The sequence below is a fragment of the Ochotona princeps genome, chromosome 8 (assembly GCF_030435755.1).
Source record: "Ochotona princeps isolate mOchPri1 chromosome 8, mOchPri1.hap1, whole genome shotgun sequence".
Taxonomy (NCBI): domain Eukaryota; kingdom Metazoa; phylum Chordata; class Mammalia; order Lagomorpha; family Ochotonidae; genus Ochotona; species Ochotona princeps.
Genome location: NC_080839.1, coordinates 42,905,427 through 42,926,476, shown reverse-complemented (window position 1 = coordinate 42,926,476; position 21,050 = coordinate 42,905,427). Strand labels below are relative to the sequence as shown.

The 21,050-nt window shown below is 41.7% G+C and overlaps 1 protein-coding gene across 2 annotated transcripts in view; it reads left to right on the top strand.

Moving 5' to 3' along the window:
- PPP3R1 (protein phosphatase 3 regulatory subunit B, alpha) overlaps positions 1-21,050 on the top strand; it is a 53,582-nt gene that overhangs the window by 9,225 nt on the left and 23,307 nt on the right. Inside the window, exon 1 of one of the 2 annotated variants that reach the window (XM_058667905.1) lies at positions 16,705-16,928. The exons of the other annotated variant lie outside the window; for it this stretch is intronic. The gene's annotated coding sequence lies outside the window, so the exon portion shown is untranslated. Of the gene's footprint in view, positions 1-16,704; positions 16,929-21,050 lie in introns of those variants that run through there. 2 annotated transcript variants of the gene reach the window in all.

Below are 21,050 nucleotides of genomic sequence, written 5' to 3'. Positions count from 1 at the left end.
TTTCATTGTAAGTCCACCTTTGTCTGGAAGCAGAGATGCATACCACACTGCATCCTCATATCTGGATGTTAGTCTCCATTTCACAGCTACTGTACATCCCCTCAAATCAACAGTCATAATACAAAATCAACAATAGAAAGAAAAATAGAAATTTACAATGCTCTGAAATTAAATGACATGTTACTAGATATGATAGTCTCTATTACACAGCTACTATACATCGCCGTAAAAGAAGAGCCCCAAAACAAAATCAACATCAGGGATAAAAAAGAAATTAACAACACGAAGAAGTTAGATAACATGCTATTAAATGACTAACGTGTAGCTGAAGAAATGAAAATCAAGAACCTTCTTGAAGAAAATAATGCCACTGCATGATCTACAAGTCACTGAATGATTTAATCAGAAGAAAGTGTTTTGAAGAGATGAAAGCAACAGAAAACAACAAAACCCATGCTATGTAGTTTCCACTGATTTTTGTTGGTGAAGTATGTCTCCTCCAGACAATAAACAGATGGGTTTTGTTTTTTAATCCAGTCTACTAATCTATGACATTTGATTGAGCTTAAGCCATTTACATTCAGAGTTTAATATGTATGGGTGGTACTTTGGTCCTGTCACTTTAGGAATGGGTTGTTCATTGGTTTAGTCTTCTGTTGTCATTTTACTGGGATGTTCTTCCCATTTGCCTTTGGTTTTGTTTGGTGCTATTCCTCTTCTCTGTTAAGAGAATATCTTGAAGTATCATTTGTAGGGCAGGTTTGGAAGATGCAAATTCTTTTAACTTTTCTTGACTGTGAAAGAATTTGATTTCATTTTCAAAGACAAAAGAAAGCTTTGCTGGACATGTTATCCTAGGCCAACAATTTTTTTCTTTTAGACTCTGGAATATGTCACTCCATTCTCTTCTGGCCTGTAGAGTTTCCTGTGAGAGATCTCCTGTGAGTTTAATTGGCATTCCTTTATATGTCAGTTGATTTTTTTCATGTGCTCATTTAAGGATCTTTTCCTTATGTTCAATTGAAGAGAGCTTGATAATCATGTGTCTTGGTGAAGATCGCTTTTGATCAAGCCTGTTGGGAGTTCTGTGCCCCTCCTGGATCTTGTTTCCCAATTCTTTCTCCAGATTAGGGAAATTTTCCTTTATTATTTCATTAAATACATTTGCAAACTCAGCTTCTCTTTCTGCACCTTCTGGGATTCCCATAACTTATATTTGGCCTCTTAATAGTGTCTTTCAGTTCTTGAATACTTTTTTTGGCCTGACCCAGCTCTGCTTCCAGCTTTTTGTGTGCTTCTTCCTGATGATAGGAAATACCTTCCAATTCTGAGATTCTTTCTTCTGTTTGCTTCATTCTGTTTTGGAGACTCTCCATTGTACTTGTAATTTGCTCTACTGTGTTCTTAATTTCTGATATACCAGCCTTGATTTGCTTTATTGCTTCCTTAAATTCTTTGAACTCTTGCATGAGCTTCTCTTTTTTGATCAGAAGCTTTAAAATGAGTCTAATGGACTTCGTGTCCCCCAATTTCTCAATGTCTTCCTCAGTTAACTCTGAGGTTGGCATAGGGTTTTGCTCCTTTGCAGGGGAGTTTTCGGTAATATTCATTGTGCTTTTTTCTCTTCTTTTGTTCTTGGTCATTGTACTTCTTTCTGGTTAGCAGAGTTCTCCTTGGGGCAGGTTTCTAAGCTGTGTCACCCACAGGTCTACAATGCGATTTTACTTATTGCAGTTGGTACACAACTTTTTTCTTACAACCACTTGTGCCACTCCCTCCAGCGAGTTCTGGGTCTGGGTTCTTCTGTTAGCTTTCCACCGTGGTCTACACAGCCACAGCTCCTGGCTCACCAATCTCCACCTCCTGTGATACCATGCTGAGGCTGTACCGTTGTCTCTGCAACCTTTCTCCCACTTCTGGTTGGAGCAGGTCCCAGGATTAGAGAGACACCAGGTGTCCTATATAGTTAGGTTGTTGGTGGCACTGATCTTGTCAGAACCTGTTGGATATTAGGTCTGGGTGCCACACGGACCTATTTTGACTCTTATGATGCCACAGTCGGAATTATTTTCCTGCAGGACCAGTGCAATCCACGGACCTCAGTGAGTTCTTGCGAGCTCAGCACATGCGCAGTTCACTATTGTCCCCTGCAGTCCTAAAGCTATTGCCACAGTGTGCAAAATGGTGCCTGACGTACCACTACTTCAGTTCTTGATCTGCTGGCCGTCAGATCTGAGGGCTACCCAGACCTGTCTTGGGTGGGACCTGTAGAGTGCCACATTGCTGCAGTTCACTGAATCAGAAACGAGTTCACTCCCAGCTCAGTCCTTTCCCTTGCCTTTGCCTCTTTACGCAAAATGGCACCCAGTTCGGCTCTAGGAGGCTGACTGGGCTATGAAATCCACCATGTTCTCACACTGCCCATCTGGGATCTGCTACTCCGTCTCTGCTCCTGGTCAAATCAAATGGAGCAGCCGGACAGACAGTTCTTTGTCTAGGTTCAGCGCCCAAGCTCCAGTGAAAGTCCCTTCCCACCTGCCTGCTGGTGGAGTTCTGGCTGCTGGTGGAGTTCAGAGCGCCATTAGCTGAATGCAGCTGGAGTATCAGTCTCTGCAACGCCACACTGCTGTACCCGCTGCTTTCCTGTGTCTGTCAGTCTCCAGGTACCCCTCTGCTGTTGTTCTGTCCTTTCCTATTTCCTGAAATATGTCCTCTCTGCTTCATCCTGATTAAATGTTTTTTCGTCCATTTAAATGTGTCCTTACCCTATTCCACCATCTTGATTATCCAGAAACTGACTTATAAGAAACAGAATTAACAAAGCATTACCCAAACTAGTGATTGGTTATAAAACAGTCCCTACATTACATAAGGAAAAAAAATTTTTTTAAGAATTGTCTATTTGGAACTCAAAGTTAGATCTTTCATCTGCTGATTCTTTTTTTTTTTTTAAGATTTTATTATTATTGGAAAGCCGGATATACAGAGAGGAGAGATAGAGAGGAAGATCTTCCATCCGATGATTCACTCCCCAAGTGAGCCGCAACGAGCCGGTGCGCGCTGATCCGATGCCGGGAACCAGGAACCTCTTCCAGGTCTCCCACGCGGGTGCAGGGTCCCAAGGCTTTGGGCCGTCCTTGACTGCCTTCCCAGGCCACAAGCAGGGAGCTGGATGGGAAGTGGAGCTGCCGGGATAAGAACCGGCGCCCATATGGGATCCCAGGGCGTTCAAGGCGAGGACTTTAGCCGCTAGGCCACGCCGCTGGGCCCTCACCTACTGATTCTTATGCCCAAGATGGCTGCGATGGTCAGGACTGGGCCAAGCCAGTGTCAGGAGCTTTACCCAGTCTCTCACATAGGTGGCCGTGGTCTGGAACCATCTTCTGCTGTTTCCCTAGACACATTTGTGGGGACCTGCATTGTAAGTGGAGCATTGCAGAAAACAGCTTAACTTGCCGTATCATAATGCTAGCCCCTCCACTTGATATCTTAAATCATCAAGTATTAATTATTCTGATAATTGTTAAGAGGAGAAAATGACTTCTGAAGTGGGGCAAATAGGGCATCTGTACTTCATTTCAAGCTTGCTGAACTAAAATTTTTCTTCAGATAAATAAATTGACCTTTTCTCCAGGAGACCTCATCACTTCTCTTGCTTTCTGAATATTTTCTCTTTAGACTCCTCTATTCTGAATTGCTAGTATAATTACAGCTAATGTATTGGTCTGGCACAGGGACAACATTTTGATAAGTAGTGTGACTAATACATTGTTTCTGGGTGTGTCTTTAGTTTTTATAGTCTGTACCACAGACATTTAAAACATTCAAAACATTCCATAGGAAATCCTTTAAAATTTAACAGTGGTAATTCAGCAAGTCAGATCCTAAATTTTCCTTCATTAGAGAGTTTAGCTTAGTTTTACTCTTGTGAGTATCATAATTGGTTGTCCAGTTGATAATCGTGAAAAACATTTTGTCACTTGAGATGTCACAGTGACTTTATTGTAATGTCGTTAAGTAGACCAATGCTTAGGCTAGGTCTCTTGTAAACAATGTAGAGTACTTAATTTTATTTGTAAATTGGAATTTGCTTGCATTTTAAAACCTAGGTGAATAGGATGAAGCGTAACAGTCTGTAAAAAGGTTTATTTAGGGCCTGGCACAGTAGCCTAGTGGCTAAAGTCCCCACCTTGCACGCTCCGGGATCCCATATGGGCTCTGGTTCTAATCCTGGTGGCCCCGCTTCCCATCCAGCTCCCTGCTTCCCCTCCAGCTCCCTGCTTGTGACCTGGGAAAGCAGTTGAGTCCCAAAACCATGGGACCCTGCACCCGCATGGGAGACCATCTTTCCAGAATTAGCTCCTGACTCTTGGCTTCAAATCAGCACAGCTCTGGCCATGTGGCCACTTAGGACAGCGGACAGAAAATCTTCCTCTCTGTCTTTTATTCTCTCTATATATGTGACTTTTCAATAAAAACAAATAAATCTAAAAAAAAATTTATAAGTTTATCTACCTTTGACCCTTAGTATAGCTATCTGATAAATTTCTCCTTTATTGGGCCCAGTATGACAGCCTAGTGACTAAATCCTCACCTTGCATGTGCCAGGATCGTATATGGACACTGGTTTGTGTCCTGGCTGCTCCATTTCCCTTGTAGTTTCTTGTTTGTGGACTGGGAAAGCAATAGAGGATGGCCCAAAACGTTGGGACCCTGCACCCATGTGAGAGATGGGGAAGAAGCTCCTGGCTTCTGGCTTCAGAACAGCTCAGCTCCACCTGTTGTGGCCACTTGGAGAGTGAATCAATGGGCAGAGATCTTTCTCTGTGTATCATCTTCTCTCTGTAAAGCTACCTTTCTAATAAAAATAAACAAATTCTTTTAAAAATTTCTTCTTTATCTGTCTCATTTAGAGATCCTAGTTTTCCATTCTCCCAAATATGATATCATAAGCAAATTTTTGTTTTAGATATGTGGTAAGTTGGCATCCAATAATAATAATAATAATAATACTAAAATCCTTGTAAGGCTGGATTTGATAAAAAGAATAAACAATAAGTAGCTATGGACACAGGAAAGTTAAGCTCGAGCCTTCTGTCTGGCAGTCATTCTACTTTACTGTCTTTTAGACTCTTCCAGACCTCTATTTACCCACTTTAAACATTTTTTTTTTAATTTACTAGAGTTCTGTGGTATCCAGTTCAACAGACAAAAGCTGTATGTGGCTATTGAAATTTTAATTAAAATTGAAGTACCAATTCAGTTCCTCAGTCACATGAAGTACCTTATAAGGGCACAGTACCTACATGTGATGATTAGTGGTTACTGTACATCTTGGCCCCCTTACTGATATTGCAACAGAGTAAGACAAACCAGGTGATTTACTTAGAATTATGAATTTGGGAAGTCCAGTTTTGAAGGAGAGGTGGATAGGAAGCAGGGTAGCCATGACTTAAATCTCATATGGTCCTAAATAGAAAGCCATTGTTACAGGTGGTTGCTTTCCTTGATGTGTACTACAGCACAACATTTTTAAAGTTGGTAACAATTGTTATGTCCCCATGCCTCGTAGTTGGGTACACTGGAGAGATAGTTGGGCCCGTAAGGCCCTAAGACCCACCCTCAGGGACCAGCTCAGTAGCCCATGCGGTCACTGCAGAGCAGCTCTGTGGTGCTGGAGTTCTGAGGTGGTCTCACTACCGCAGTTTGTTAGGCATTGGCTTAATGGGATTTTGGCTTTGTCTTTGTAGGGACTTTGGGTGGTAGCTCTGCACTTGCGATGGGTCCCCAAGTAGCCTGCATCATCCTTTGAAATCCAGGTGGAGGTTAAGCCACTGCTTGTGGTGTTGGCGTCTCATATCAAAGCTGGCCTGGCTGCCATACCTCTGAACCGGCTTCCTAATAGTGTGCCCAGAGAGGAAGCAGAGGATGCTGCCTGCATTAATGCAGTTGAAAGTAGTAACAAAGCATTTTGAGTGCTTTGCTTCTTAGATTTCTTTTCTAGCCAGGAATCTCAATTTATTAATTTTTTAAAGTCCTGAATTCCATAAAGTCCTACGATGTGGGCATAGTTTCACCAAGTGCTGTGTAATGGGGATGGCGTTTACTTGTGCTTGTTTGTTTGTTCTTGCTTATTTACAAAAAGATTTCTCTTTGATTGAAAGGAAGATTTACAGAGAGGACAACATAGGGAGAAAGATCTTTCATCCATTGGTTCACTCCCCAAATGGCTGCAGTGATAGGAACTGAGCTGCTCTGAAGCCAGGAGCCTCCAGCTGTCTTCTGCTGCCTTCCCAGGCCATAATCAGGAAGCTGGGTTGGAAGTGTAGCAACTGGGACATGAACCAGGTGGAGGATTAGCCTGATGGGCCACTGCACCAGCCCTTTGTTTTTCTGTTTGAAAGAGATTTACAGAGAAGAGGAGAGACAGAGAGAGCTTCCTTCTGTTGGTTCACTTTCCAAACAGTCATGATAGCCAGAGCTGGGCCCAGCTGAACCTGTTGTTCAGGAATGCCCTCTGGGTCTCCTATATGGGTACACGGTTCCAAGGCCTTGGGCCATCTTCTGTTTCTTTCCAAGATCATTAGCAGGGAGCTGGATGGGAAGTGGAGCAGCTGGGACACATGCTGGCACCACAGATAGAGGATTAAGATGTCATGCTGCTACACCGGCTACCTTTACTCGTATATCTACTACTTTGTTCCTTGTTTCCTTTTGAGGCTCTCCTCACTACAAGAATCTCTACTCTGTACAGAAATGCCAGCATTTTGGTTGTGATCACTTATGTAATCCCTCAGAGGTTCTGGACAATCTCTGCAGAATTCCAGGTAGCGTAAAAACTTAATTCAGGGCCCAGTGCAATAGCCTAGCGGTAAAGTCCTTGCCTTGCATGCACTGGGATCCCATATGGACGCCGGTTCGTGTCCTAGAGATCCCGCTTCCCATCCAGCTCCCTGCTTGTGGCCTGGAAAAGCAGTCCAGGAAGGGTCAAGGCCTTGGGACCCTGCACCTGTGTGGGAGACTCTCTTTCCAGGAGAGGCTCCTGGCTTCTGGCTTCAGATCAGCTCAGCTCCGACTGTTGTCGCCACTTGGGGAGTGAATCAGCAGATAAATCTTTCTGTCTCCTCTCTGTATATCTAACTTTCCAATATAAATAAATAAATAGAAAAACAGAAATTCAGTTCACAGAAACAGGCTTTTTTGTAGTCCTTTCTATTTCTTCTGACCTCTGCCCATTACCCAGCTCCACAGCTGCTTTTGTATTTTCAAGTATTTTAGCAGTATAACATTACTTTTGATAATAACATTCTGAGTCTGTTTGCTGCTACTATAACAAAATCACAGTCTATGTCATAAGAAAAAGATTTATTTCTCATAATTCTGAAGTCTCTGTAGTTCAAAGCATGGCCCCAGCATCTGGTTACAGCTTTTGTGTCATGTCATGAAATTGGCCCAAACTCACTTTTTAAAAATAAATAAATACATAGACAGATTAATAAAGATTCTATTTGTTGGAAAGGCAATGTTAGATCCCCCATCTGCTTATTCACTTCCCAAATAATCGCAAAGGCTAGGGGCCAGGCAAGAACCAGGCCACAGGTCTTCCTTTGAGTTTACCCTATGGGTGCTGGAATTCTAACCCTTAGAGGCATGCGCCACTGCTTGCTTAGGCACACCAACTGGGAGCTGAGTTGGAAGGGGAACATCTGGAATTTCAGCCAGCACACATGTGGCATGTTGGTGCTGCATTAACCTGCTACACCACAGTGCCAGCCTCCAACCTCACTTTCTTTTTTTCCTTTTTTTTTAAGACTTATTTTATTTTTATTACAAAGTCAGATACACAGAGAGGAGGAGAGATAGAGAGGAAGAGTTTTAGTCCGGATGAGTCACTCCCCAAGTGAGCGCAACGGCCAGTGCTGGGCCAATCCGAAGCCAGGAGCCAGGAGCCTCCTCCAACTCTCCCACGCGGGTGCATTGGACCGTCCTCTCCTGCTTTCCCAGGCCACAAGCAGGGAGCTGGATGGGAAGTGGAGCTGCCGGGATTAGAACCGGTGCCCATATGGGATCCCGGCACGTTCAAGACGAGGATCTTAGTCACTAGGCCATGGTGCCGGGCCCCAACCTCACTTTCATAAAAAAAAAAACTCACTGTGGTAACTATCCCATGCCCATAATTATGATATTAATCTATTTATGAGGACAGAGTCTTTGGGACCTGTTTACCTCTTAAAGGTTCTAACTCTTTGTTTTGTTTTTTTTACTTTTTTTTTTTTTAAGGTTCTAACTCTTAATACTGTTTCAAGAACAATTAAATATTGGCATGAGTTTTGGGGAGGCATTCAAACACGAGAGACTTAATGTTATTTCAGATAAAGAGCACTTCGAACAATGCAAAAGTTCCTGTTAGAAAATGCTGATCAAGAATGATGATGGAGGGTCTGGTGCAGTGGCTCAATGGCTGAATCCTCATTTTGCATGCACCAGCATCCCAAATGGTTGCTGGTTTGTGTCCAGGCTGCTCCATTTCCCATCCAGCTTCCTGTTTGTGGCCTGGGAAAGCAGTAGAGGATGGCCCAAAGCCTTGGGGCCCTCCGTGTGGGAGACCCAGAGGAGACTTCTGGCTGCTAGCTTTAAATCGACTCATTTTCAGTTGTTGCAGTCACTTGGGGAGTGAACCAGTGGATGAAAGATCTTTCTGTATCTTTTTTTTCTGTAAATGTACCTCTCCAATAAAAATAAATAAATCTTGAAAAAATAAAAAAAACAAAAAATGATGTGGTCCTAGCATGATGGATCAATTGGCTAATTCTCCATCTTCAAATGCCAGAATCCCATATGGGCCACAACTTGTGTTCCAGCTGCTCCACTTCACTTATGGCCTGCGAAAGCAGTGAAGGATGGCCCAAAGCCTTGGGACCCTGCAGCAGTGTGGGATACTAGGAGACTGCTTAGGCTCCTGACTCCTGATCGGCTCAGTTCTGGTGATTGTAGTGGCCTTTTGGGGAATGAACCAGCAGATGGAAGATCTTTATATCTCTCCTTCTCTCTGTAAATCTGCATTTCTAGTAAAAGATAAATTTGCAAAAAATGATGCATTGATTATTTTGGTGGAAGCTTAGCTTTAGCACACAGTCTTTAATTACTAGTATGAGATGGGGATGGGAAGGATCTGATTTTGTTTTCTGGCTCTGCCATTTATTAACAATGTGATCTTGAGTAAGTACCATAGTTCTCTAGACCTTATTTAGTGCATGTGTAAGATGGAATAACAGCACATCAAATTGTAGTAATGATGTTTGGAAATCTAACAGGTACTCTATAAATGTATTTGTGTCTTCATCTCCTCCCCGCCTCCCTTTCTTTTAAGTTTTCTTGTTTATTTGAAAGAAGGAGAGATAGATTCTTCATCCACTAATTCACTCCTCAAGTGACTGCAACAGCCAGGATTGGTCCAGGCTTCATCCTGAAACCAGAAGTTAGAACTGCATCCTCATCTCCCACATGGATGTCAAGGACCCTTCCCAAGCATATCAGCAGGGAGCCAGATAGGAAGTGGAGCAGCTGAGGCCTCCATACTCAAACCAGTCCTCATAGATGTTGGCCATCATTGCTAGTATGGCCCAAACTGCTGTGCCACAGCATCTTGGCCAACATTTTTTTCCCTCTTTGTTTGAAGATCTGTTTGAAAGAGGGAGAAAGAGAAAGCATTCTTCTTGACTTTGCAATGTTGGGTCATTGGGGTTTGAAATTCTTTTGATTTTTGTCATCTTTGCTGATAGTTGCTGTTTAAGTAAGATCATATCACTTTCCCACTTTAAAATGCCATTTGTCACAAAAACTGAAATTCTTAAAGTAGCTGATAGACTCCATAGATTCTGTCTCTACTTGCTGCTTCTGTCTCCTCTGTATCCCAAGTTGCGTTCTGTGCTGTAGCCATTGAGCTTTACAGCACCTGTACAGTATTGGTTGCTTTGTTCATTCCTCTGTTTCATCTTCAGAAACTGTTCCATATGCCACTTTTGTAGTGTTTCAGAAGTCCCTCAGTTAAGTGGCTGAGTCTCCCAGGCCAACAGCTGGCCCCGTCATGTTCTTTTGTTTCTCAAACCTGTGTCTCCATGGGACACTAGCATCATAGGTAGTAGCTTAACTTGCTACACAACACCAGGCCCTTTCTTGCTTCGTAGTACCTTTAATGTCTGCTTTGTAGCAAATAGTTAACTAGTTATTTAGGTGTTTGCCTTCTCCCTATGATTTTTTATGAGTTCTCTATGAGTGGGTATCTTTGTCTTCTTCCTTACTTGAACATGAATGATCTTCAGAAAATTTTGGAGTACCCCATATAGCCTTGTTGCTGGCATAGGATCCTCTACACATTATAAGAATCAGTGGGGCCCGGCGCCGTGGCCTAGTGGCTAAAGTCCTTGTCTTGAAAGCGCTGGGATCCCCTATGGGCGCTGGTTCTAATCTCGGCAGCTCCACTTCCCATCTAACTCCCAGCTGGTGGCCTGGGAAAGCAGGAGAGGACGGCCCAAAGCCTTGGGACCCTGCACCCTTGTGGGAGACCCAGAGGAGGTTCCTGGCTCCTGGCTTCGGATTGGCCCAGCACTGGCCGTTGCACTCACTTGGGGAGTGACTCATCGGACAGAAGATCTTCCTCTCTCTCTCCTCCTCTCTGTGTATTTGACTTTGTAATAAAAAATAAATAAATCTTAAAAAAAATAAGAATTAGTGAATAATTGTTGAGTGAATGTGCTGAGTGATTATATGAATTTCCTATGTATTATTAAAATTTCATATTTTGAGGGTAGACGCTTACCCTAGTGGTTAAGATGCTGGCTAAAACACCCATATCCCATAATAGAGTATGTGGGTTTGATACCAGGTTCCTGATTCTATCTTCCTGCTAAAGTAGATGTGGAAGAGCAGCGGTGGTGGCCTAAGTAATGGGTTCCTATCTGTGTGGAAGGCCTGTGTTAACTCTTGTCATGCATTGCCAGCATTTGGGTGAATCATACTCGTTCTCTTTCTTTGTGTCTGTCTCTTTAAAAAATAAGTATTTGCCCTTTCTGTTATGTATCGATGATTTGTATTTTCAGCCTTCCTGATTCTCTTCTCCAATTTGTAGATCTACTGCTTACAGGATACTACTAATAAGGCTATTTTTCTAGCAAACTTGGAAGTCAGCACAAGTCTAATCACATTGTCTTCATCATTTTCACATTGTATTGTTTGCTATTGTCTTAACAGAAACAGTATCCATTCACTTGTAACTGGACACCTGGTATAATCTTGTTTTTATTTTATTTGGAAGGCAGAGACAAACAGACATCTACCTTTTGTCTGCATTTATAACAATTCCCCTGGACCTTGGTGCAGTTTTCTTTGTTTTTGTAACTTAGCTTCAAATATTCCTCACACTGTATTACTTTCATCTACACCTTTACAAAGTTCTATTTTATCATATTTATTAAACACATATTTATGGTACTAGGAGTTTTGTTAGAACTCTGTTTACAAAGTTGCGCAAGTTTTGGTTGGAATCAACTCCATTTTCCTTAGGCCACTTTATACTTGAAGTTTGTAAAATATGAGATTTTGTCAGAAATGTATCATGATATAGTAAAAAATGGGAAGGATACCCTGTTAAGTGTCTTAAACAATAAGGAATGTATTATTTCACATAACAAGAAATTAGACCAGTGATTGAGAGCATTGATTTAAAAGATCATCAGTTCCATCCAGAATGGAAGCCTTGTGCACATGAAGCCTCCACATGCTGAAAAAGGGCTACAACCGTTTCAGATACCAGCGTCTGATTGATGTGTCTATTTTCACTAGGGAAGAACTTTTTCCTTGTAAGTCTAATTGAAGATTTTTCCCCCTTAGGTGTCATTGTATTCTTTATCAAAGTTGCATACCAGAAAAAGACCAAATTCCTTAGGTTTATATTTAAGTTCTTGTAGCCTGTGCCTTGATGACCTTACAGCATCAGAAGCTAGGCCTGATTCGTAAAACAACCTGACCAATAATTCATTTGGTACCCTATAAAAAGGTCAGAGCTTACCGATGGAGTTCTAGATTGTAATATAGATTGTACAGCAAAGTGTGTGTGTGAGTGTACGTATATATTATGTAGTAAACCACATCTAACTCTGGTCTTGCCAGACTAATCTCTTTTCTCATCAGTATGCATAATTGCCTCATGTTACCAGCCTTGTCACCAAAATATTTTCTCTGCCCCATGTACTGTAACCAGGAGTCTGCTTCCTTTTTGAAGGATAGCATCTCCCTTACAGCCTTACCTGTAAATGAAGGTTGTTCATTTTAGGCTAAAAGTGGGTTGGAATTGTTGGCATTGTTTTGGATGGTGAATTGGGAATTTTGTCTGCAAAGGGCCAGACCATATTTGAGGGTTTCCAGGCCTTACAGTCTGTTGTTACAATTCAGCCCTTGGTACCGTAGTGTGAAGCACCTATAAACAATACATAAACAAGTACATATGATTGTGTTCCAGCAAAACTGAATTTATAAATATAGGTGACGGATTGTTTCTTTTATGACATCAAAAGCTCAGACAGCAACAGAAAAAAGATAAGTTGAACATGAGCAAAATTCACAATATTTACACTAAAGAGGACAACAAGATGAAAAGATAACCCACCAAATTTTTTTAAAGTTATGAGATTTTTTTCAAATCTAGTAAGATTTCTACCTAGAATATATGAAGAAATTTTACTGCTCGATAATAAAATACAAATTTAAAATAGCAAGAGAATTGAATGGACACTTCTGAACACATCTGTGTCAGTAGTACGTGAAGATGTGCTGTCCATCATTAGTCATTAGGAAATTGCAGAACAAAGCTCTAATGATGTGTCGCTTCATACCTGCTAGGGTAGTTATAATAAAAAAGATATTGTCAAAGATGTGGAGAAATTGAAACTCTTATTTCTGGTAGGAATGTAAATTTGGTAACTGCAAGATTTATTTTATTTTTATTTGCATAGCAGAGTTACAGCGAGAAGGAGAGACCGAGAAAGGTTGTCCATCTACTGATTCACTCCCTAATTGGCCTTAACAGTCAATCCTAAGCCAATCCAGAGCAAGGACCCTGCAGCTTCTTTCAGGTTTCCCACTTGGATACAAAAGCCCAAGAGCTTGAGCCATGTTCCTCTGCCTTCTTAGTTCACAAGGAAGGAGCTGGATTGTAACTGGAGCAGCTGGGACACGAACCTTATGTGCAGGTGGCACTGCAGGTGGAGGCTTAGTTTACTACACTACACCAGGCCTATGAATGTTCTTAAGTATTATATATCATAGCCAAAAAATGGAGGTAGTCCATATGTCTGTTGACAGATAGTTGGATAATTGAAATGTGATATGGCAGAACACTGAAATATTATTTGACAATAAAAAGAAATGTACTAGTCCTGGAGCAATAGCTAAATCCTTGTGTTGCATGTGCCAGAATCCCATGTGGACACCAGTTTGTGTCCTGGATGCTCCACTTCCTTTCCAGCTCCCTGCTTGTCACCTGGGAAAGCAGTAGAGGATGGCTCAAAGCCTTAGGACCCTACACCGGCATGAAAGAGGAGGCTTCTGGCTTCTGGCTTCTGGCTCCGGATCAGCTCAGCTCTGGCCACTGTTGGGGAATGAACCAGCAGATGGAAGACCCTTCTCTTTGTCTCTCCTCTCTGTAAATCTGCCTTTCCAATAAAAATAAATGTATCTTCAAAAAAAAAGGAGAGAGAAATGTACTGGTTCTTTTTTTTTTTTTTTTTTTTTTTTTGCTAAGTATGTTATCTGTAGTATTCAGAATAGGCAAATATGAAGAACCAGAAAGCAGATTAGTGGTTTTCTAGATGTGTAGGGAAGAAGAGTTGGGGAAGGACTGCCAGTGAGTATAGTTTACTTTTTGAGAGTGATGAAGATGCTCTGAATCTTGTGGATGTACCAACATAGTTTATTGGACAGATTTAGATGGACAGATTGTGTGTTATAAGTTAAGTCTCAAGCTTGAGGTAGAAAACTTGGTTTGGCCTGAGGCCGTAGTTCATTGACCCATAGTTGGTTAGTGGGTTAGTCTGTTTCTTGCAAGGTCATTTCTTTTCATCTGGCTGTATATTTCCTTTGTCTCTTCTAATTTCCATCCTTTGACATTTTCCTGGATTTTCATCCACATTGAAGTGTACTTGTCACGTGTGTGCCCTGTAGCTTTTTTTGGGTCTTTATGGATATCATCTAACTTTGGTGTGCCTTGAACTTCATTTTTATTGATCTATACTTTCATATTTCAGCTTTTTCTTGTAGTCAAGGTCAATTTTATCTTTTACCATCATCCAGACTGTTCAAATGCCAAGAGTTCCTCTGCTTTGAGGCTATTTTCCCAGTTATTGAAAAGGCCATACTTTATAATTATGTACTTTTCAGTTTTAGTGTCAGATTAGTACTGTAACACACAAGGGGTTGTTGGGCAGTTTCCATGTGAAAGCATTTTATGTTTTACATCCTTTTACTCTCCCTCTTAGCTGTCTCCACCTGTCTCACACCCTCTTACTGCCATGTTTCTGTGATTGTGACTACTGTGTTAGGTATGTGAATGACATTTGAAATTGCTTGCCAGTGTGAGTCATGTAGTGATAAGCCACTTGAATTTAAGTGTTCTGAGATGAGAAGAAAATGACTTCAAGAATTTATTGCTTCTCTTGTATAATAACTGAAAGGTTATAGCTTTATGATTTACTGGTAAAAATGCTACAGCAATTATACTAGCCTGAATTCAAATTTAGACTCTATCATTATCACCTGTGTGACCCCATGCACGCTGCTAAATTAGTCTTCTTGATAACTCATTTTTACCAGACAATTCTTTTGAGGACAAAGGAGATAATGTAAAGGCTAACAGTGTCCAACACATAAATGTTATTTCCCTTTTTTTTTTTAATCCAGTAAATGTTAATTTCCCTATTTTGCATCCATATGTATATTCAGAGTTAAACTTTAAATATTACTTCCCAGACCCATTAGTTTCTACCTTTAAGAGTCTTAAAATTTGACAAAGTGACATTTACCTTATGTTTAATTTGAACCAAAAGTAGTCACTGAAATTTAAATTAATACATCCGGAGGTGTCTGTAGGATTTTTAAGAGTGTTAATTTGGAGAAAAGTAATTCATTTTGTGAACTAAGGCTTTTTTTTTCTAGAAGATTTTTTTTTTTTTAAATTAGTTGAAAGCAGTTACAGAGACGGGAGAGAGACATCTATTATTCATAGGTTGGCTTCCCAAATGGCCACAGTGACTTGGAGCAGGGGCAGATTGAAGCCAGAAGCCTGCAATTATTATTTGGATCTTCTATGTGGGTGCAGAACCCAAGGATTTAGGCCATCTTTCGTCGTTTTCCCAGGCACGTTAGCAGGGAGCTAGATTAGAAGTGAAGCAGTTGGGACTTGAACCAGTTTCCCTGTGGGATGCTGACTTTACAGACGGCAGCTTATTACTACACAACACCAGCCATGTGAATTTGTGCTTAAAAGAAAAAATCTCTGCTTTAAGGATTGGCGTTGTGGTATATCGAGTAAAGCTGCTACCTGCTGTGCTGGTGTCCCACATAGGCACCTAGTTGAATCTGAGCTAGGCTGCTCCATCTGGAATCTCACTCCCTGCTAGTGTGAGCAGCAGTGAAAGATGGCTCAGGTGCTTGGGCTCCACCTCCTACGTGGAAGATCTGGGTGAAGGCCTTCACTCCCGATTTTGCTCTTGCTGTTCTGCCTATCTGAGACGTGGGCTAGTGGATAAAACAAACTTTTTGTTTTAAAATATTTATTTACTTTTGTTGGAAAGTCAGATTTTACAGAGAGAAGGAGAGATGAGAGAGAAAGATCCTCCATCGCTGGCTCACTGCCCAAGTAGTCACAACAGCTGCATCAGCTGAGCTGATACCAAACCAGTAGCCGGGAGCCAGAAAATCTTTGGGGTCTTCCCCGTGGTTGTAGGGTCCCAAACCTTTTGGCTGTCCTCTACTGCTTTCCCAGGCCACAAGCAGGGAGCTGGATGGGAAGTGGAGCAGCTGGGACAGGAACCAGCACCCGTATGGGATCCCAGCATATGCAAGGCGAGAACTTTAGCTGCTAGGCTACCACACCAGGCCCAAGGATAAAACAAGCTCTTTCAAGTAAATCTTTTAAAACTTGTACTTTTTAAAAAAGATTCTCTGCTTTAGTGAGGTGTTTGTTGTATTCCAATTGCCATGTGATTCATTATACCTTTGCGAGTAACCTCTTGTTCTTAATTTTTGGATTTACTTATGGTTGCTTACAGGTATTCAGTACTGTATAACATACCGTTTCTACTGGTTTTAATCCAATGATGCCAAGTCTGAGAGTGTGCTCCAAGGTGGGAGTCTGATATTGTGTGAGATTGGGGGAGGATTCATTTGCTTAGGTGTTCTGTTTGAAGTTTACTTATCAGTTGTTTGGAAGTGTTATAGCAAAGAAATAACGAACGTGGTGTATTAGTTTTTCCTTACCACAACTAAAATACTTGAGAGAAGCTCCTAAGGAAGGAAGGAGGTTTATTTTGGCTTGTCATTTGGGCAATTTGTAGTCCAGTGGTGGGTGGCCTAGGTAGTGTGGCATCAGAGGGTGATGAAGGTGTCAGATGCGTGCAGAGAGCAGCACAGGCAGAGCCAGGAAGCACAAAGTAGAGCACACTCATCCTCCACCCTGTGTTCTTATCCTATGATGACATCATGAGTTCATCACGGGTTCCAACCCAGCAACCTAATGCAGTTCAGTCGCTTCAGCTGCCACAATTGTTCCAAGCCTGTCAGCTGCTTTAACCCATGACCTTGGGATGTAAGTGTCTGTATGGTATTGGGGAGCAAGATTCTTCTCAAATCACAGCAAAGGGGTTTACTTAATAAAGGTTAGCAAAAGTATATTTCAATGGTAATTCAGAAATATGTATTATTTTCTGTGTATCATGCACTGAAAATAATGAATTGTGGGGGGACTTGTATACAATGGGTCTTGCGGTACGTTAAGGTAGTCATAATGAGAAACTGATGCAGTGTGTGGAAATATCTCATTGCTTTTAATATTGGTCTTAGTTAAGATAACATCTTCGTTCATAGTGACAGTGGTTGTATAATTATTTAGGAAATAATTTTTTTTTCCTGAGAAGACGCAGAATAATATGGTCTGTCCTATGTGATCAATGAAGAGTGTAGTTGTGATTTCTGTGTGACCACTCAATTCATCTTGAAAATGCCACCTCTGAGGCTGGTACCATGACTCACCAGGATAATCCTCCACCTGTGGCACCAGTATTCCATATGGGTGCTGGTTCATGTCCCTACAGCTCTACTTCTTTTTTATTTTTTAAGACTTATTTATTTTTATTACAAAGCCAGATATACAGAGAGGAGGAGAGACAGGAAGATGTTTCGTCCGATGATTCACTCCCCAAGTGAGCCGCAACGGGCCAGTGCTGTGCCGATCCAAAGCTGGGAGCCAGGAACTTCTTCCAGGTCTCGCACGTGGGTGCAGAGTCCCAAGGCTTTGGACCGTCCTCCACTGCTTTCCCAGGCCACAAGCAGGGAGCTGGATGGGAAGGGGAGCTGCCGGGATTAGAACCAGTGCCCATATGGGATTCTGGAGTGTCCAAGGTGAGGACTTTAGCCACTAGGCCATGGCGCCAGGCCTTACAGCTCCACTTCTAATCCAACTCTGTGCTTATGGCCTGGGAAAGCAATGAAGGATGGCCCAAGTCCTTAGGACTCTGTACCCAGGTGGGAGATCCGGAAGAGGCCTGGCTCATGGTTTTGGATTAGCTCAGCTTTGCTGTGACTCTTGCAGTGATTGGGGAGTGGACCAGTAGATGGAAGACCTCTCTCTGTGTCTCTCCTCCTCTCTGTAAATCTGCCTTTCAAATAAAAATAAATAAATCTTTTTAAAAAGTGCCAGCTCTGAAGGTCGTTTTGTAAGGGTACATAAAGTTGGTTATCGCTTTGGACTAGCAACCTGCTTAGTATAAACTTGATTATCAGGGTTTGTCCAGCATCATAGTGTTGTAGGCTAAGCCTCTTTCTGCAGTACCAGCATCTTATTTTAAATATTTATTTTTATTTTATTTATATTGGAAAGTCAGATATACAGAGAGAAAAATCAGAGAGGAATATCTTCCGTCTAATGATTCATTCCCCAAGTGGCTGCAACGGCTGGAACTGAGCCGATCCAAAGCCAGGAGCCAGAAGCTACATTTGGGTCTCCCACGTGGATGCAGGCTTCCAAGGCTTTGGGCCGTCCTCAGTTGCTGAAGGAGAAGCGGGGCCACTGGAATACACGCCAGGCCCGGCATCATTCATTTTAATATCATTTGTGTTAAATGTGATCCAACTGCCTAAAATTGTGTGTAATTTTTTTATTCGTTTTACTATTCTTTACCCCTTCATACTTTCCTCTGATTTCCAGAACCTCATTCTGATATCATAATAGAATTTTAGTATATCTGCCACAATGATGTAAGGAATAAAGCAATATAGATTGTTAGAGCCATAATAGAATTTTTTTTAAAGATTTATTTATTGTTATTACAAAGTCAGATATACAGAGAGGAGGTGATACAGAGAGGAAGATCCGTCCGTTGAGTCACTCCCCAAGTGAGCCGCAACGGCCGGTGCTGTGCCAATCCGGAGCCAGGAGCCAGGAACTTCATCTGGGTCTCCCACACGAATGCAGGGTCCCAAGGCTTTGGACCGTCCTCTCCTGCTTTCCCAGGCCACAAGCAGGGAGCTGGATGGGAAGTGGAGCTGCCGGGATTAGAATCGGCGCCCATATGGGATCCTGGCGCATTCAAGGCAAGGATTTTAGCCACTAGGCCATGCCGCCGGGCCCCATAATAGAATGTTAAAAGTTCCTATAATAGGACTGTGTTCACTGATTTACCTACTGTGTTTAGTCATTTGTCTTTATCTTGAGTAACTGTGTCTTACTCCAATTTAAAAAAAAAAAACGGAATCATAGTTTTTTTCCTGAGTTAATTTTTATTATTTGTGAGGGAGAAAGGGGGAGAGGGTACTTGTTTCCTATCATCTAGTTCACTGCCCAGATGTCTGCAGCAGCTGGAGGCCCAGCCTGGGGATGGGAACTCAGACTCACTCTGACATGTGTGTGGCAGCAGCCTACCTGCTGGAATCATCCCGGGTGCTCTCGGGCCAGAGCTAGGAGTGCATCCCAGGCACTCCAGTGTAGGGCCAAGGAATCTTAACCATTAGGTACTACACTTACCCCTTACCCTAACTTTTAAATATTGTCATGCTAATCTTTTTTATTTATTTTCTATTTTAATGACTGTCTTTTGGGAGAGAATGGCATAATCCGTATGAAGTTGTGTCTGTAGCCATGATCTTTCTTGAGGCAGGTTCTATAAGTACATGTTGGAGATCAACTCTTAAAATTTCAAAATTCTATGATTGAGGGGCGTTAGAATCTACGTGCTTCTACTCTCTGGGTTTCATGTGTATATTCCTTGTTAATGGTTCTGTTAAAGGGTGTAAATAGCATAATCTTAGCCTCTTTACATAAAAATTTTCAGAATATTAATAAAGGAACTAGTGAAGATTTGTACAGTAAAATTTATGCCCAGACAACTCACTAAGTAGCTTAGGGATTAATCATAGAATAAAATAAGAGATGAATAGGTGAGACTACATTAAAGTTAAGGATTTTTCTCATCAAAAGTTATTAACTATTCTCCAGTACAAGGAGCTGAGTTCCTTGGAGAAATAGCTGATTCCAGGATTGGAGAAGGGGAAACATAACGTATGCCTAAAATACTTTGTACCAGAAGAGTAATGATGGCCCCAGTAGACTGAGAAGTTTGTGCATATAATGAAAGGTATAGAGCAGCTGTTGAGATTTCTGTTCAAGGAGGTGTACGCAAAATAAAAGTTTCAGTAGAAATCTAAAACTGGGCCAAGTTACTCACAAGGAGATAAGAATAAAGAAGACAAAAATAGGACCTGGTGCCATAGTCTATTGGCTAAAGTCCTCACCTTGCATGCACTGAGATCCCATATGGGCACCATCCTAATCACGTTGGCCCCACTTCCCATCCAGCTCCCTGCTTGTGGCCTGGAAAAGCAGTGGAGGACGGCCCAAAGCCTTGGGACCCTGCAGTCGCAGTGGAAACCCGGAGGAAGCTCCTGGCTCCTGGCTCCGGATCAGCGTAGCTCCAGCCATTGCAGCCACTTCGGGAATGAATCATTGAATGGAAGATCTTCCTCTCAGTATATCTGACTTTCCAATGATAAAAATAAAGCTTCTTAAAAAATATTTATTATTTAAATTAGTTATATATACACATACATACGTGCGAACAGAAGTTCTTCAAATAAAGTTCTTGAAAAATGTATATTATAAAACAGTTGTGAATATCTTTAAGTAATTTTTGCACCAAATTCCATTTTTCAGACTTTTTGTAGTATCTTGTTTTAGTGAATATCCCTGCCATGTTGGTAGTGTCGTAATTCATTTTATGGAGGATCACAGGTTCTTGGTGCCAGATTTGTAGCTGTGGTTCAAGGTCATGTTAGATGTATGATGTTAACAACTTGTGACGTCTGTTGCTTTTTCTCTTCTTACATGGAAGGTTGCAGAAGCCTATAAAAGGAAATGGTATAACATTAAGTTTTATTTGGGAAACTTCCTGTCTTTTATCGACAGGATGCTGTCTACTTTCTTTGTTCACTGTGTTTTCTCTCGTACTTCATTTCTCTCATCCTTTTTCCTTGTCTCCTCAGAGGCTCCTCAGCATGCGTAAGCCATCAGCATTACTAGTCGTAGATTTGGACTAGGGAGTCTAACCTGTTTTCTCCACGCAGAGGTCTCTTATTGGAGGCATGCTTGTAGCTGTACAATTTCTTAGACCTGTTCTCTGATTTACTGACATTGGTTTGCTGTCTTTGGGTGTTACTGTTCCCTTTCCCTCAAATTTACACAGTCTTTTTCTCACCTTGTGTTCTCTTTCTAAGAATAAGGAATATTT